Source organism: Bubalus kerabau, chromosome 8, assembly GCF_029407905.1.
Source record: "Bubalus kerabau isolate K-KA32 ecotype Philippines breed swamp buffalo chromosome 8, PCC_UOA_SB_1v2, whole genome shotgun sequence".
NCBI lineage: Eukaryota > Metazoa > Chordata > Mammalia > Artiodactyla > Bovidae > Bubalus > Bubalus kerabau.
Genome location: NC_073631.1, coordinates 103,320,261 through 103,339,600, shown reverse-complemented (window position 1 = coordinate 103,339,600; position 19,340 = coordinate 103,320,261). Strand labels below are relative to the sequence as shown.

The 19,340-nt window shown below is 40.7% G+C and overlaps 1 long non-coding RNA gene across 1 annotated transcript; it reads right to left on the bottom strand.

The window, feature by feature from the left end:
• Window positions 1–1,612: 1,612 nt before the first annotated feature.
• LOC129658658 (uncharacterized) lies at window positions 1,613–18,067 on the bottom strand. Its single transcript, XR_008717494.1, has 2 exons — window positions 17,987–18,067; window positions 1,613–2,010 (listed from the first exon to the last, which is right to left on the bottom strand). It is a non-coding gene; the product is annotated as an uncharacterized LOC129658658 (long non-coding RNA).
• Window positions 18,068–19,340: the final 1,273 nt, after the last annotated feature.

The following is a 19,340-nucleotide window of genomic DNA, read 5'->3' as shown; positions in this document are numbered from 1 at the left end:
ATCAAGATTGCCGGGAGAAATCTCAATAACCTCAGATATGCAGATGACACCACCCTTATGGCAGAAAGTGAAGAGGAACTCAAAAGCCTCTTGATGAAAGTGAAAGAGGAGAGTGAAAAAGTTGGCTTAAAGCTCAACATTCAGAAAACGAAGATCATGGCATCCGGTCCCATCACTTCATGGGAAATAGATGGGGAAACAGTGAAAACAGTGTCAGACTTTATTTTTTGGGGCTCCAAAATCACTGCAGATGGTGATTTCAGCCACGAAATTAAAAGACGCTTACTCCTTGGAAGGAAAGTTATGACCAACCTAGATAGCATATTCAAAAGAAGAGACATTACTTTGCCAACAAAGGTCCGTCTAGTCAAGGCTATGGTTTTTCCTGTGATCATGTATGGATGTGAGAGTTGGACTGTGAAGAAGGCTGAGCACTGAAGAATTGATGGTTTTGAATTGTGGTGTTGGAGAAGACTCTTGAGAGTCCCTTGGACTGCAAGGAGATCCAACCAGTCCATTCTAAAGGAGATCAGCCCTGGGATTTCTTTGGAAGGAATGATGCTGAAGCTGAAACTCCAGTACTTTGGCCACCTCATGCGAAGAGTTCACTCATTGGAAAAGACCCTGATGCTGGGAGGGATTCGGGGCAGGAGGAGAAGGGGACGACAGAGGATGAGATGGCTGGATGGCATCACTGACTCGATGGACGTGACTCTGAGTGAACTCCGGGAGTTTGTGATGGACAGGGAGGCCTGGCGTGCTGCGATTCATGGGGTCACAAAGAGTCAGTCGCAACTGAGCAACTGAACTGAACTGAACTGAACCCTATCAAATTAGAACCCCATCGTTATAACTGCATTTAACCTTACTTCCTTACTCCAAATACAGTCACACTGGAAGGTTAAGATCTCAGCATCCAAATTTGGAGGAGGTAACAATTCAATCTGAGAGCTTCTATGGTGGCTCAGTGGTAAAGAAGCTGCTTACAGGGCAGGAGACACAGGAGACACGGGTTTGATCCCAGGGTATGGAAGGTCCCCTGGAGGAGGGCATGGCAACCCAGTCCAGTATTCTTGCCAAGAAAATCCAATGAACAGAGGAGCCTGGCAGGCTACAGTCCACAGGGTCGCAAAGAGTCAGACACCACTGAGCGATGAAACAACAAAAACAATTCAATCTATAGCTTTTTCTCCCCAGCATAACCTCTCATCACCAACAACACAGCCCACCCCTGGAGTATTCCAGGAGGACAGTTGAAAGGCCACTCTTCTGTCTCCCAAAGGGTTCTGTGCATCCTCAAAAATATCTCTGACTGATTTTTATTTAAATTTTGGCCAGTTTGTGTATCTTCTTCAACAGAATATAAGCCACTAGAAGACAAGAACTACTGCTTCTTGATGTCTGCATCCCCAGAAACAGCACAGAACTTGCCACTTAGGAGATACTCAACAGTGTTTAAGAAGCAGAATTGAACTATTAAATTGATTTGATGAAGGGGCTTTGACAGAGCTGTGTTTGACAAACATTGATCTGGCCAAAATGTGCAGGATGGACTGGAGGTGGTGTATTAGTTTCCTATGGCTGCTGTAACAAACTACCACAAGCTGGGTGGCTTTAACAACACAGGTTTATTCTCTTATAGCCATAGAAATCAGAAGTATGAAATCAGTTACACTGGGCTGAAACCAAGGTCCGGCAAAGTCATGGTCCCACCAGAGGCTCTAGAGGAGAACGGTTTCCTTCCTTTTCCAGCTTCTGGAGCAGCTCTGCTGACACTCCTTGGCTCAGAGCCCCTTCCTCCATCTTCAGAGTCTGCAGGGCAGCATCTTCAAATCTCTCCCTCTCCCTCTCCCTCTCTCCGCTGAGACTAGCACATGGCCTTCTCTCTTCTGCGTGTGATGAAATCTCCTCTGCCTCCCTCTTATTAAGACCGTTGTGATTATATTAAGCCCATCTGGATAATCCAAGCTGATCTCCCTTTCAAGATCCTTAGCTGGATCTTCCAAGTACCTATTAACATACAAGGTCACATTCACAGATTTCAGGGATTAGAACCCAGCTGTCTTGGGAGAGGAGCATAATTCAGCCTACTACACATGGGTCGAGTGGCAACAAATTAGTTAGGAAACTACTAATAACACCTGCCAGATGCTTCCCCCTTAGCTGCACTTCTAGTCCTGGGTTTTATAGGTCAGTTTGCATCAATCACATGACTCCCATGTCCCAGTATGGCACCATAAGCTCTTTGACAATATTTGGCCTAACCATCCGTGCTAAGTGAATTGCAGCATTGATCAATGACCCAGTGAATTTATTTCACAAAGCTCATCTGTTTCAATTAGATCAAACATAAAAATTAAACTACTTTCCTTAAATAAAACTTTTTCAGTTGAATTATTTGGGCATTTATTGCAACTCATTATTCAGCTCCACCATGGGTCATAAGAGTTCATCATTTTAACTCAGATGAGAACCAAGACAATTTCCATTTTGTTCATAATTGGGACACCAAGAACCATAAGTGATAGTAAGGGTAAATCTGGGTATTAAAGCAGGCAGCAAACTAATAACCAAGTGGCTTTAGATATTTATCTGGAAGTGATGACAGATGGTTCCTGTCCCTGGGATACCTCCAGGGTAGAAGGGTTTATCTGCAGAGTTGACAAATAAACAGATCTTACAGGACTCATATAAAACCAAGTTTCTTAATTACAGACTAGTAAAATGTCAGCGGGCACAGTAGGGCAAGGGTAAGTGATCATGAGAAGGTGCCATTTAGAGGACAATAGACTCAAATGGAAAAGAGAAGAGGGACTTTGACGGGTCCATCCCAATAAACAGCAAACATTGTCAGGCTCACAAGAAAACTATTTCCAGTGTGAACTATGATCTTCATACACCCTGCTGAGATCCACTCACTCTTTCAAGTTTTCTGCCTTTTAAACAAAATGCAGAATTAAATCTTTTGAGGTTGCCACATGTTATTTGTGATTAGCCTCTCTCAATGCTGAATAGCGTATTTATCTATGGCTTTTAATCAGCAGTACAAATGACAAATAGATGAACACAAAACACACATGCACACACACATATGCCTCTTATCTGAATGGACAGATGCAGAAACATGCCGCCCAGAATAAATTAGAGCCAAATGAACTCAAGATGAAACAAGCCTGGGGAAAACATTCCAGACCCACTAAAGAATGTGTTGTCATCAAAAATGCCCTGATCCCCTTTGGAGGGAGGGAGATATTTACAACCTCTATTCAGGCTCAGCTTGGGACAGAGGGTAAATGAGAGTCTCACCAGGCAAAAATCAGCCTGGGTCCCCTGGAAAAGAGAGCTTCTCTTTGGTTCTTGACCCCAGGAGCCTCCTGAACCCAGGGAGGGAAGGAACAGCTAAGGAAGAGAAACCTCTGAAACAAGTTTCCACTGAAAAAAAAAACAAAACATGGTTTTCGACTTTTGAAAATAAAACATTAAAGGCAATAATTTTCTTTCATCATTCTGAAATAATGTTTTAGCAGTCGCATTGTTGAAACATGACTTCCTATCACTATCTCAGCCTGTTAATATTCTTCAATATCAGGACAACACAAACAGATGGGAAAGCGGCAACAACAAGCACAGCAGTGCAGGGCGTCAGGGTCGCAGGGTGAGTGAGAGGTGTCTAAGAATGTTCCATGCTCCCCAGGCAGACAGGTGGAGAGAGGTGCAGCAGACACCTATGTGTGAAATCACCCAGGCCACAGAGGACCACTGTGTCTTTCATCTGGTGTTAATACTATCTCAGAAGGAAGAACATTTCCCAGACTCGAGTAAAGAATAAGGGCTGTGCTGGGTGAGAATGATTCTTCATTCCAGTTCAGCCTGCAGATGCCAATGGCAGAGACACCACTCAGCATCTTCCACTGTATCTACAGTGAAGTGAAGTGAAAGTCGCTCAGTTGTGTCCTACCCCTTGGCCTATACAGTCCATGAAATTCGCCAGGCCAGAAGACTGCAGTGGGTAGCCATTCCCTTCTCCAGGGCATCTTCCCAATGCAGAGATCAAACCCAGGTCTCCCACACTGGATTCTTTACCAGCTGAGTCACAAGGGAAGCCCAGGAATACTGGAGTGGGTAGCCTGTATCTCCTCCAGTGGATCTTCCCGACCCAGGAATCAAACCAGGGTCTCCTGTATTACTGAGCTATCAGGGAAGCCTATCTGTAGTAACAGCCTCAAATCCATTTTTACAAGACATTTTATTTTCTAATGTCAGTTTTACTACTTTAATAAGTAAAGTATTGCTACTGACAATAACTTTAACTTTTGTTAAATGTAAAGCACACATCGTGTGAAAGCTGAATGACTAGAGACAAGACACTTTTCTTATTTTCTCCTTTTAAAACTCTGCTTCATGTCTTTTCACTAAGATGGCATAAACCCATTGAGGAGGGATATTTTTATGCTTTATTTTTTTGGTGTAACAGAGTCTAACACAAAGCAGATGCCCAATTAAAAAAGAAACATTGTTAGTGAAATTAAACAAGAACTTTACTGGTGGCTCAGGCAGTAAAGAATCTGCCTGCAATGCAGGAGACCTGGGTTCGATTCCTGGGTTAGGAAGATCTCCTGGAGAAGGGAACGGTTACCCACTCCAGTATTCTGGCCTGGAGAATTCCAAGGACAGAGGAGCCTGGCAGGCTACAATCCATGGGGTTGCAAAGAGGAGGACGTGACTGAGTGACTTTCACTTTCACTTTTCACTATCTAAGAAATATAATCTCCATCCATATGAGTTGAAATATGTAACTCAGAGTAAGAAGCAATCCTAGGTGTTGTTTAGTTCCAGCAATGGTTTGCCAATTACTGAGTATCTATCAATATTCTGAGTTTGTGTTGCTGGCACTAATTCCAGAATATTGAACCCTGATTTAGTTTCCACACTGAAAAGAGAAATTGATATTCCAAATTGTGTTCAGAAGGATAAAGGGTCTTGAGATAATCTCTTGCAATAATATTAATATTATTACTATTAATGTAACAACAAACTGAATGCAACAAATTAATGTAACAACAAACTGAAATGTAAAACCTAGAGAAGAGGAGATGCAATGTCCGTCCTCAAACATTCGAAAGCTCATGCTATCTTAGTGTAATTAAGCTTATTATTGCTGGGAAGGCAAACCAGGACCTATCATTGATCTGAATGAGAACTGAGCTATAGTGTAACCAGTCTTCTCACAAAGCAATGACCTCCATGTTCGAAACATTTTCCTATTCAAGCTTGTCAAATGCCAAAAACAAATAGCTAACTACTGCAGGCAGGCATTGTGCGATAGGATTTAAACACATCATATCCAGCTCTTAACACGTAAAGGCAGATATTATCCTCACTTTACAACTAAGAACTTGAGGCTCAGAGGTTAAGAAGCTTAGCCAAGGTCATAAAGCACTAGAACCATAAGGAAAATCTGCAAAATCTCAGAGACCATTAAACAGTTAAGAAATATGAGGACCATAAATAGCTCCTGGGCTCTTCTGAATCAGTCTCACCAGGGTCCTATATCCGGGATTAAACCACAGCAGGAGGTAAATTCCAGTCAATGCCAATATTGACATTGAATCAATAGTAAGTGAATCCATAAAAGAACATTTTAAAAATCAAGTGGCAAACCCAGCATTCAAACCTAGATCTTTGAGATGCCAAAATCCTAAGTCTTTCCACTATTTCATGTGGCTGCAAGGGGTCTCATCCTTCATATTCCTGTTGGCTCTAAAATTCTTCAATTTTGATACCACATACCCAACATAAAATATATACCTTTTCAAAAAAGAAGAGAAAACCTGCCCCTCCTCACAAAAATAAAAAGACCCACATCACAAAAATAGGCTTTAAACATATCATATTCAGCTCTTATAACAACACATAAAGGTAGATATTATCTTCACTTTGTAGCTAAGAACATTGAGACTCTGAGGTTGAAAAGCTTAGCCAAGGTCATAAAGCACAAGAACCAAAAGGAAAGTCTGCAAATTTTCAGAGACCATTAAACAGTTGAGAAATATGAGGACCATAAACAGTTCCTGGGCTTCCCAGATGGTGCTAGTGGTAAAGAACCTGACTGCCAATGCAGTGGTAAAGAACTGCAGCAGACTTGAGAGATGTGGGTTTGATCCCTGGATCAGGAAGGTCCCCTGAAGAAGGAAATGGCAACCCGCTCCAGTATTCTTCCCTGGGAAATCCCATGGACAGAGAAGCCAGGCAGGCTACAGTTCTTGGGGTCGCGAAGAGTCAGACACGACTGAGCACACACACACACACACACACACACACACACACACACACACACACACCATTACAGGGATTACTGCAGTTCAATGTGTATTATGAAGAGATAACTCTGATTTCAGCTTGAGTCCAAAGCAACAAGAGTTTATTTTATTGAATCCCATTAGTCCAGCATTCTTATCTATTTATAAGGCTTTCAAATTAAACAGAAAAAAGTAGTTAAAGAAGTACTCTTGACTGTTTATAAACTTAATCTGCCTGTTAATAATTCATTTTTATTAATCACATTACCAGATTTCCCTTCACTGAACTGACAGAGGACATAAACATTTGTGGTATCAGATTTCAGCCAGTGTCTGTTGTTGACTCATCTTGGGGTAGCTCATGGGAGAAAAAGGCTTCGATAGCAATTATTTTTTGTTCAGTGACTCTGTTTTTTCTGGATAAAGGGATTTAGTTTAATACCAAAAAGAAGTCATTTATGGATTAACATCTGATTTTATCATAATAACCTGAGCCACTTCACTTTTCCTAAGGACTTTCCTAATGCACAGAAAATGCCTTGGTCGGTTTCTGATTATATTCAAATCTTTCCATACAGTTTTCAAGCAATCCTTGTGTAGGAAATAGGATGGCATCACCTTACATCTCCTTTTCAAACATCAGTGAGGACTTCCCTAGTGATCCAGTGGTTATGAATCTGTTGCCAATGCAGAGGACACGGGTTCTAGCCCTGGTCCAGGAGGTTGCCACATACCTCGGGGCAGCTAAGCCTGTGAACCATGACTACTGAGCCTGCACTCTAGAGCCTGGGAGCCACAACTACTGAAACCCACCCACTCTAGAGCCTGTGCTCAAGAACAAGAGAAGCCAATAAGAAGTCTGCACATCTCAAACAGAGAGAAGCCCTCCTCGCCGCAACCAGAGAAAGCCCGAGTTCAGCACTGAGGACCCAGTGCAGCCATAAATTATTAATTAACTCATTTTAAATATATCAAACACCAAAGAAACCAGGAAATTAAGCCACAACCTTCTGTGAAAATTAGTGGAAGTTGTGGGTCTTGTTCCCACAAAACTTCACATAGCACAGATACACAAAATCTTGGAAACAGTTCCATACAGTGCATTAGAAAATTTTCTTCTCATAAAATGATGGGGAAAATCTTGAGTTGAATTTCCCTTTCCTGACAACCACCATAGCCATCTCTACCTTCTCCCCGCAAGTCTAACATGAAGAAACGATAAAAATAGAATATGTAGGAAAATCATCTCTGATGGTCTGGACCACTCTTGGTTCACAAGCTGGCCCTATACACAGAGGACAAGGAGACACTGAAGGAAAAGGCCAAGCATTCCTGACTGGCAGGACGCGGGCTGAATAAATATGGGAAGTTACTTTTCAGGCTGGTCTCAGGCGCTGCAAGCAGAGTTGGTCTCTGGGCTGCCCGCCAGAATCTCAAAAGTTTACAGAGGCCCTAAGAGGGTTCAGCCACCTTTTCAGGGAAGGTGGTCTCAGCAAAACCCTCTCTCTCCAGGGTGCCTTCTTCAGAATGGCTCCCACTGCAGGAGCGCTGGCCACAATGTATATTCCAAGGACTGGGGAGGGATGAGGAGGTCCCATTGCCCGGAGGCAGCTCCCGCTGGATTCACCTGTCACGTACTCTCCAGGATCTCCTGCCAACAACCAAGCATGACCTGTAGAATCTTCATCTGATTTTTAAATAGGGTAACATAGCTGGGTGTGGGCTCCTAGTTTCCACTCTGAAGCTAGTACCTGTTTCCTTGTTAGTGGTTTTAAGGAAGGAATTTATTCAATTTGTCGTTGAAATGGTTACAAATGTCATAAGGTCCTCATTTGGTGTCTATTATTTCAAATTCTCTGATATGTTTCAGAAGGTCTATAACAGTATGCTGCTGCAGCTGCTGCTAAGTCGCTTCAGTCGTGTCCGACTCTGTGCGACCCCATAGGTGGCCTCCCACCAGGCTTCCCCGTCCCTGGGATTCTCCAGGCAAGAACACTGGAGTGGGTTGCCATTTCCTTCTCCAACGCATGAAAGTGAAAAGTGAAAGTGAAGTCGCTCAGGTGTCCGACTCCTAGCGACCCCATGGACTTCAGCCTACCAGGCTCCTCTGTCCATGGAATTTGCCAGGCAAGAGTACTGGAGTGGGTTGCCATTGCCTTCTCCCTATAACAGTATAGTATTTGCCATATCAACTATACCCAAAAATCCTTTAAAAATTCTGCAGACTAACATTCCTGGTTAATGGCCATGTGACAGAAGTCTCTGTATCTAGGAAGAGCTGGGATTGATAAACTGTCAAACACCACCCTCTTCCACAGGACCACGAAGTCAGCCCCTTCCTCGCAAAGATAACACAATACGTACAGATTACAGAGAAAGGGAATAAAAACATGGAAGTTCTACAAACTCTTAAATGTTGCTCTTGCCCTGATTGACTAATCATACTTATTACTTTGTAATGGTGCATTAGAAGATAAACCTTGCCTTTCAGGAGAAAGGAACATTGTAATTAGGCATTATAATAGACAATTATCTCTATTTTTTAAAAAAAGAGTAAAGGGTGACCCCGGCCATAGGCAAGCAGTCAAGCTAAAACAAAAATCGAGTTGTTGTACGACAGAAATAAACAAAACATTGTATAGCAATTATCCTCCAATTAATTTTTTTTTAATTCTAAGAAGATAAAAACAAAGATCTGGACCATGAGACACCTCTTTTGACCTTTTTAAGCTAATATAGAAGGTTTTAATACTGCTCAAACTACAAAAGAAAAGAAAGAGATCTCACTATCTGAGACTATTGGGACTATCTAATGGTTATGTAATGTGATTGTAAGTATAAAATAGAAAAGGGACTTCCTTAGAAAACAGGCTTCCCTTGTGGCTCAGCTGGTAAAGATCCACCTGCAATGTGGGAGACCTGGGTTTGATCCCTGGGTTGGGAAGATCCCCTGGAGAAGGGAAAGAGTACCCACTCCAGTATTCTGGCCTGGAGAATTCCATGTGGCAAGAGTCGGACACGACTGAGCAACTTTCACTCATTGGAAAACACTTTTTGCCTGGAATTTCATGTCTTATAAGGTTCATTGCTTTAAAAAAAAAAAAAAAGGACTAAGTAATTAACTATGCTCCGGCAAAGAGAAGGAAGTCTGCCCAACCTCTGATCTAGATATTCTAAAATTCCTAGAGTAGAAGTATAGCCGTAAACAAAATATTTAATCTTAATACCAGATGTGTAAACAAACAATCAAGGAAAAAGTTTATATTTTATAATAACAATCCTCAGGATTACAACATAAATATGAATCTTTAAAAATTAAAAAAAACGTATTTAAAGCTAGGTTAAACCTTTTTTCTACAATATATGTTAAAGGAAATGTCCAATACAAGGACACCTCATTCTAAAGGAACTCAATTCCGGTATTTTAAAGCATTCAATATATTTTGACAGTAATGGAATCTAAACATATCAGTACATTACATATGTACATTTTCCCACCTCCAAAGTGGTTTTTTTCATAGGCTGAATTTCTAAGGAAAAAAAAAATGATAAATGGACAGTTTTAAATTATTTTTAGAGAATCTCTGAATCACTTAACATATTTACTGCAGGTACTTAGATAACGCTTAACCTGAGAAGCAGATAATAGGAATAATTAAGAAGTAAAATAGCAAAAATGAAAAAAAAACATGTTTTAAAAAAGAAAACAGGTAAATATTTTATAAACATTTTATAGAAGCTTTTGTGTTGAGATATTTCCAATAGCATTATAGACCTGGGTCAAAGATCATTTCTCAAGAAGTTCCTTAAATTTTCTTAGTAATTTTGACTATAATTAGGATAAGATGTTTCCAGGAGGATGGTAGTGTGAAAGCCTCATTGTCCAAATTGCTAACCTCTTTCCCACATGGTTTCCTGGGTGTTAATCTACTTCTCCATTCACTTGCTCTTAGAAATATAAAATAAGCACACTGTCAATTAACATTTCTATTCATTATTGAAGCTCCAATGTACAATCAGAGCAGCTTTTAAAGAATTTCAAATAATCTGTTTTCTCAAGTTTCTGAGAGATTGAAAGGGTTAAATTTTATCTCTCTGCATACAAAAGTATAAAATGAAGCATATGTTTTAATAACTAACTAGATTCCTTAAGAAAGCTGTTTGCAAACCGTGATGATGAGAGTTCCAGATTTCTAAGAAGTAAAGAAGAGACTATTCAAGGCGAGAGAGGCACAGACACTGAGGGCTAAGGCTCCCTTCTTGCTTCACTCCATCCCATAGCTACAACTGATGCATTGGGATCCCTCCTAGCACTTTACCTGAAAATGGAGTTCTGCTTTAGAACAAAGGCAGTTTTCAAGAGAGGCACTAAAGTCATAGCTAGCCAGATGACAGTTTTCTAGGATAGAGAGAAATAAATGGTGATAAAAGAAGAAACAAGGAGAGAAATGGAAAGGTTTATTATAAATATGTAAACCTGAAAAAGGGACAGAGGGAATCCTGGCAAGTATGCAATAGCCAATCACTTTCAGACTCTCTTTAGCTTGAACATTTTTAAAATTTACTAGTTGAGTTATATAATCCCTTGGGTACATCACTCTGGTCTGGGAAACACATGTAGTCATATGCTAGTGTGTACATAAAGCCTCAGGATAAATAAATGTCAGTTATTATTATTCCTAGAGCACCAACCTCATTTGAATTATATATTAAAACAAATTTGGATATATTATTGAATGAACCTAAAGTTCAAGTAAATTATGAGATAAAACACTAGTCTTGGAAATTTTATCCTTGCAGAGAGCAACTGGGATCTACACTCACAGGCCCCCAAGATGTGCATTTACTCTTCACTACCATTTGGAATACTTTTCATTGAAATGTACTAAATTACAGTGAAGTCCTGTCATAACATACCCAATGACAATGCTAACTAGAAGACAAAGTGATTGACTATTGGCTCCCTGTTCTCAAAAGAGGCAAGATAATGTTCTTATCTTCTGCAGTAGAGAGGGGAGAAGAGAGAAAAAAATGAATGCTCAGTACATATTTATTTATAATAACCAGTCTGTTTCTATATAGCTGATAGATGAAAAAAAGTTTTTTCCCCTTTTTATCATATAACAACTAGAAAGCTGATCAAAAAGTATTGTTTTTCATTATTTTTGCAGTAATGAGATTGTGCACGTTATGCATTTGCAAATTTTGGGACCTTATTTATAGCATTATGGCAGGGTGTACTGTGCTTATTCTCCCTGGAACCATTATTGGTCAAGACAGAAATCTATCTAGATTGTAGTTATCTGGTCTATAAAATTCAAATTTGACTATATTAGGGATAATAATTATGAGAAACAAATGCTTCCATCTGCCTCATGACCATGGCAAACATGAGCCTGGAAATAGTCTCAGATCCCTGTCTCTGTGTTTTCCAGGTAACCACAGCTGATCAACAGGGGATAAATTGTACAATATTTGCTATATCTGGACTAGATTATCCTCAAGTATTCTACAAACTAAAGTTTATACTTAATATGCCAGAGATGAGTCACAAACACATAGCCCTTCTAAGAAAAGCCAGTCAAATTGTGTTTGTTTTTTCTTTACTTGACTATACTTTAACATATACCTTTGTATAAATTTAAGGTATACAACATGTTGCTCTGATACACTTATATATGGTAATGGGATTGCTGTTGTAGCCACATGTAGCACCTCATATTCTTCAATAGACTTTCTTTGGCCCTTGCCATGTGCAGGGATGATGGCAACCAGCCACACTGATCCTCAGGGTAGACAGCATAAATCAAAAGTAATTACATACAAGTTGGTCGCTGGAAGACAACCACCTCTGAAACCCCTCTCTTGGGAATTGAATCTTCTCTCTTGGCACATATATTTCCAAGAGATACCTGCAGTGAAAGACTGTCAACCTAATATCAGGTTAGATCCCACATGATATAAAGCTAATCTATCATTTCTCTTCTCCGTAACACTCTTCTGTATATCCTAGTCAAAAAAAAAAAAAAAAACCAAGCCCCAGCGTAATAGGGACATTGAGGTCAGAAAGGTTAAGTAACTTTCCCAAAGTTACACGGCACAGGAGTTAAGTAATGGCTTCCAGTTGTCTCTCATTTCATTTTACATGTTCAAAATTTTAGATTTGAATACTGGAGTTTAAGGTTTCCCTCTATAGAAATGCAAATCAAAACGACAACGAGGCATCACCTCACTCAGGTCAGAACGGCCATATAAAAACGTCTATAAATAATAAATACTGAAGAGACCTTTTTATGATGGCGGCCACTTGGCTGCACCAATTTATATTCTCATCAATAGCATTGGAGGGTTCCCTTTTCTCCATACTCTCTTCAGTATTTATTATTTATAGACCTTTTTATGATGGCCGTTCTGACCTGAGTGAGGTGATGCCTTGTTGTAGTTTTGATTTGCATTTCTACAGAGGGAAAACTTAAACTCCAGTATTCAAATCTAAAATTTTGAACATGTAAAATCAAATGATAAACAACTGGGAGCCATTACTTAACTCTTGTGCTGTGTAACTTTGGGAAAGTTACTTAACTTTTCTGACCTCAATGTCCCTGTTACACCGGGGCTTGGTTCTTTTTTTTTTTTTTTTTTTTTTTGACCAGGAAATACAGGAGAGTGTTATGGAGAAGAGTATCCCAGGGATGGTGGAGCCTGATGGGCTGCCGTCTATGGGGTCGCACAGAGTCGGACACGACTGAAGCGATTTAGCAGTAGCAGCAGCATGGAGGTTCCTAAAAAAACTGAAAATAGAATTACCGTATGATACAGCAATCCCACTCCTGGGCATATATCCGGAAACAACTCTAATTTGAAAATATACATGTACCTCAGTGTTCACAGCAGTACTATTTACAATAGTCAAGACATAGAAGCAACCTAAATGTCCATTGACAGATGAATGGATAAAGAAGATGTGGTACATATACACAATGGAATACTACTCAGCCACACACACACACACACACACACACAAAATTAAATAATGCCATTTGAAGCAACAAGCATGGACCTAGAGATAATCACACTAGGTAAAGTAAGTCAAAGAAAGACAAATATCATATTTCACTTATATGTGGAATCTTTAAAAATGATATAAATGAATTTATTTACAAAACAGAAATAGACTCACAGACATGGAAAACAGACTTATTGTTACCAACGTGGAAAGGGAGGTGGGGGATAAATTAGGAGTTTGGATTAATATATATCCACTGCTGCTGCTGCTGCTAAGTCATTTCAGTCGTGTCCGACCCTGTGTGACCCCATAGACAGCAGCCCACCAGGCTCCTCTGTCCCTGGGATTCTCCAGGCAAGAATACTGGAGTGGGTTGCCATTTCCTTCTCCAATGCATGAAAGTGAAAAGTGAAAATGAAGTCGCTCAGTCGTGTCCGACTCTTAGCGACCCTATGGACTGCAGCCTACCAGGCTCCTCCACCCATGGGATTTTCCAGGCAAGCCTAACTGGAGTGGGGTGCCACTGCCTTCTCCAATATGTCCACTACTACATATAAAATAATGAACAAGGATCTACTATATAGCACAGGAAACTATATTCAGTGTCTTGTAACAACCTATAATGGAAAAGAATCTGAAAAAGAATTCCTATAGATATTCTTTTTCATATCCTGAAAACTGAACCGCTTTGCTATACGTTGATATTGGCTCTCTTTGGAGAAGGCGATGGCACCCCACTCCAGTACTCTTGCCTAGAAAATCCCATGGACGGAGGAGACTGGAAGGCTGCAGTCCATGGGGTTGCTAAGAGTCGGGCACGACAGAGCAACTTCACTTTCACTTTTCACTTTCACTTTTCATTTTCATGCATTGGAGAAGGAAACAGCAACCCACTCCAGTGTTCTTGCCTGGAGAATCCCAGGGACGGGGGAGCCTGGTGGGCTGCCGTCTATGAGGTCGCACAGAGTCGGACACGACTGAAGCGACTTAGCAGCAGTAGCAGCAGCAGAGTTTTTTGTGAGGATTAGAACGTAGCTGTATAAAGCAGCACCTGACACTTGCCCAGCATTTTAAATGTAGCCATTTGTATTTGGTCAGTCTGAGGACACATGTGGGTAAGAGGGAAGGAGTGAAAGACTGACCTTGAGATTTGTCAGATGAAGGACTGTGGGCATGGGAACACTGCTAATCAAGATAGGAAACATTCATTTCCTTTGCGTAACTGTATCTCAAAGTAAAAACAACATTAAAGGAACTATCAGAGAATAGAAATGTTTAAGCTTTCAGAGACTTCCAGAAACCATCCGCCCATATCTCTACCCTTATACAGGCAAACAATTCAAAATAAATAGTTATCTCTTTTCTTCTTTAAAGCCACTGGGGAAAGAAAATTCGTAACCTTCCTGAACGTTCCATTTCAGTATTTGATCCCTTTGCGTTTCCAAAGATCTTCATTAGATCCAACTGGAATCTCTCTTGCCTTAGTGTAAGCCCTCTTCATCTTATCCTGTCCTTCGCTGACAGAAAACGTGTTCTTGTGTGTGTGTGTGACTAAAACTCTTTCTAAATGGTAATTACCTCAGCCTTCTCTTCCAAAAGCAAACATATCTCCATAGTTTCCATTTTTTTCATAGCATCAGTTTCCAGCTTATTATTCATCCTTCTCATTCTTTCCTGACCTTTTTTTCCGTTTTGCTACAGCTATCTTTTCTGTCTTTTTTTTTTTACAAAAGATGAAAACTATGAGAATTATTTTCTTGCCTTGAAAAACTGAATTTCTTTCTTTTGAACTGGTTGAATTCTTCGTCTGCCCTACCAAACAGAGCAAAACGATTGTTTAACCCAGAGGTTTCACACCCTGGGAAGCTTGAATTTTGAATAATTAGCTGTTAAATTACCTTTGTGCAGAAAAGGGGAGAATGTATGGCAGTGTCTTTTTAAATGTTTCCCCCAGACTATTCACATGCTAATCATAATAAAACCTTGAGCCGCTGAAACAATGCCGAAGACATTTAGAGGTGCATAAAGATTAAGTGCTAAAATAAAATTCTTGTTTTAAATCTGGGAAGTCTGTAATAACCTCACATTTTTACTGTTCCTTAAGAAATAAACACTGACTTGAATACAAAACAAAACAATTGAAGCTGAAAGTTTTAAACTGCGGGTTGGCAATGGCTACCTCTAGAAAAGAGGGCAAGAAAGCTGGGGTTTGCAGGGTCACCCTGGTTGTGGGCAGAGGTTCTTAGCACTTTCACCCTGACAAGAGGTCAGGACCCTAGGGCAAGGTCAAACAGCCTTCAGTTAAAAGGAAGCTGACGGAGGGATGAAATCTTTATTAAGTACAGTTAGACAACAAAGGGGATATACAGTACTCAATAACTGTGCTCCCCAAAGACCCACTGAAAGAAAATGGAATAAAGAAACTAAGATGTTTCCCCGCACAAACTTAATTAAAGTTTTTCTCAAAGGTTGGTCTGATTTTTGTTTTTTGGTGGGGGGTTGCAGGGGTGCGTGGGGTGGGGGGCAGCAGCATGAAGAAAAGGAGACTGGAGTTTTCATAAAATCTGAAATCTGCTTCTTTTTTCAATCTTTCACCTGGGGCTTTAAAAAAAAAAGTTGTTTTATTATATATCCTCTCCAATCTTTGTTTCTAGCAGGCATAGTTCTCATTAAATCCACCCCCCCCCCCCCAAAAAAGCTTTGCCTTTGACTGATGGCTTTTGTTTAATGCTTAATCTGGTTTTTCTTGTAATTGAATGGCAGTGCGTCCAATACACCCTTCGCTGTTGCAATGAATCACCATTTCCTGCATCTCCTTAATGCAGTTAAGGGATGTCAGAATTATCTCAGGGGTGGCAGGTTTTCCTTATCTTAGGATGATAGCAATGTGTCCAGTGAAGAGAACGCCTCATTGCTGTTTTTAAAGACTCCTCTGCAATATTCAAATCATTCTGAATTTAAAGAGTAAGAAAGGCCTTTCAAAGAAAAAGAAATGGCTAGAAATTATTACTGGAGTCAGGCACTAAAAGTGCAGAACTTAGTCATTAGCTGACCCAGGGCTGGGATCTACAAGAACTCTCATAGAGATCTGAGCTTCTGAGTAGCAAGACAAGTCTGTGGATTCAACTATGGTACATCCAAGGAGTTCTCCTGAAAGGAAGCCAGATTTGTGACAGTAGAAATGACACTTTGGAGAAAGCTGACTATTTGTTGCCTGCTTTTTCACTAAGAAAGTCAAAAAGGTTGACATAGAAGCTTTCTGAGCACCACGCCTTTCTAAGCTGCAACGCCCCACCCCGCGCGCACACACACATGAGTTCACCTTCTCACAAGCCTCCACTGGCCTTGAAACAAGGGGGAAAAAAACACACAGAGCCCTCTCTGGGCAAACAATGAGATCAGCAGGATTCAAGACTTTCTTCTTAAGCTCTTTGGAGTACCCAGTGACCATCTTGCTGATCTTCTCTGCAATCAAATTCAAAATGAACTAGACATCAAACATCCTTTACTTTGGCTCACTAAATGGATTTTACTTTAGTAGGAAATAAATATCCTGAGTGACCTCTGTTGTGGTCCGGGAATGGGTTGGAAAAGAATTTCCAGACATGAGACAGAATGAGAAGGAAATAAAGTTTATTAGAGTGGGAGATGTTGTTAGAACAGCGGGCCAGCTCAAGGGAGAACCAACATTGAACAGGGGTCCTTAGTCCACTTTTATACCCAGGGTACAAGGAGTGGGATAGGGGTCTTGTGGGTTATTTGCTGATTGGATGAGGCACATATACTGGGTGGAGGGGAGAGTAAGGCAGATACCTTCTCCCTATGAGGTAGGAGGGGAGACACATTATACTGCTCAGGAGGACCTGAAATCCATTAATAGTTATAACATGGGGGAGGCAAGGATGATTAAGGGTCTGGTTTTTCCTTCCTGCATTCCAAGACCCTCCTTGGTTTTATCTGCTCTTTCAGTCCTTGGGTCACCACAACCTCTCCATGCATTTCTGGTTTTTTATGTCTTTGTAGGCTCTGGGAGTTGGTGATGGACAGGGAGGCCTGGTGTACTGCCATGGGGTCACAAATAGTCGGACGTAACTGAGGGGACTGAACTGAACTGAACTGATGTCTTTGACACATAAAAACACACTGAAAATTTTTGGCTCAAGGAGCCCCCTTGCTTTCCCTGAAATCTTACTATACTTTCTGATACTGGATTCTGTCATGGATAAGAAGCCAGAAGAGACACTTGTCTAAATGGTGCCATGCTCTCCTAAGACAAAGCTACCCAGTCGCCCAGCTGGAACTCATGAGCACCCCTTTCCCATCCCCACCAGTGGTGCTCAGTCATGTCTGACTCTTTGTGGCCCCATGGACTGTAGCCCGCCAGGCTCCTCTGTCCATGGAATTTTCCAGGCAAGAATACAGGAATGGGTTGCCATTTCCTTCTCCAGGGGATCTTCTTGACCCAGGGATTGAACCCATGCCTTTTGCATCTCCTGCATTGGCAGGTGGACTCTCTACCACTAGCGCCACCTGGGAAGCCCCAACCCAGGTATTCCTTAAAGGCCAGGGAAGTGTCTTATCATTCTCTTATTTCCAGCTGGAAGAAGTAAGCCACTGGACCTTGTAAAAAGAATTTTCCCTGTGAAATTAAAGTTATTGAGAGATGGTAGCTGTCACTTACCTTAAGCTCACCTTGGCTCAACCAAGCTGACCTTTCATGTGTTTATTTCGCTCAGATGTGTCTCTACTCAGAAAGCTCAAGACATATTTGTTTTGTACCTAGAATAAAGATTAAATATATATAATCACTAAGCATTTCCTAGGCCCCAAGGTAGAACAGAAACTCGTCAGATCCACTGGACAGACTCTTCTCTAGGGTAGTAATTACTGACTATTGCACCACCAAGACTATCCTTGTCATTTCCTTCTATAGACCACATGATTTGAAAAATTTTGTCTACAAACAGGCACATATTAAGGAATAATTTATTTTCTTTTTTCATTAATCTAATAGATGCAGCTGTCAGTAGTCAGAACTCTGGATAGATTGAGATAAATATATTACAACAATGGATTTGTACAATCCCAGCCCAAAGCAAAGAATCTTAACATTTTAATTAGTCTGTTAATGCTATTATGAATAAACGTGTCATTCATATTTTATTTTTAGAGACATCAAAAGTAGCTCATAGATCCTCATTACTATCCTGGGAGCTACTAGACGAGGACAAAGCTCCCAGACCCTCCATCCCTCTTTGATTACCTTTATCCCTCGGTATTTCTCTTTTCTAGTGCCAGATTGTGAAATACCAGTGAAACATTCTGGCCCATCAAACTATTAATGCCTTACCCATGTCATTCTCTAATATTTCATGTCTTCATTCCTGCTTCCCAATAAAGTATTAACATGGGTTCCTAAGGTGGTAACACCCCTCACCCCTAGCTTGGCCCTGATGCCCCTGTACTTCTAAACCACCCTCACAGATAGTGATGTCTGTGAACTAGCCTTGCAGGTTAGTTTCCCTGCAATGAAACTATGTTCCTGGGACATTTTCCCAGAAATGTCCAAGTACTTAGGTTTGGTTGAAATGCATCTTTGTACAATAAGGCTTTGTTAATTCAGTGGGGGGAATCCAACTGCTTCCAAGAATAAAGTAGTTGGCTTAAGAATTTTTTTTCTTTCTTTTATGTAAGTAATTTATTTATGGGCTTCCCTGGTGGCTCAGAGGTTAAAGCCTCTGCCTGCAATGTGGAAGACCTGGGTTCAATCCCTGGGTTGGGAAGATCCCCTGGAGAAGGGAATGACAACCCACTCCAGTATTCTTGCCTGGAGAATCCCATGGACAGAGGAGCCTGGTGGGCTACAGTCCATGGCGTTGCAGAGTCGGACACAACTGAGTGACTTCACTTTCACTTTCACTTTAAGTAGTTGGCTTAAGAATTTTTTTTTTCTTTCTTTTATTTAAGTAATTTATTTATTTATGGGCCATGGAGGGAAGCATTATACAAACAAAACATCACTTAATTAATTGTAC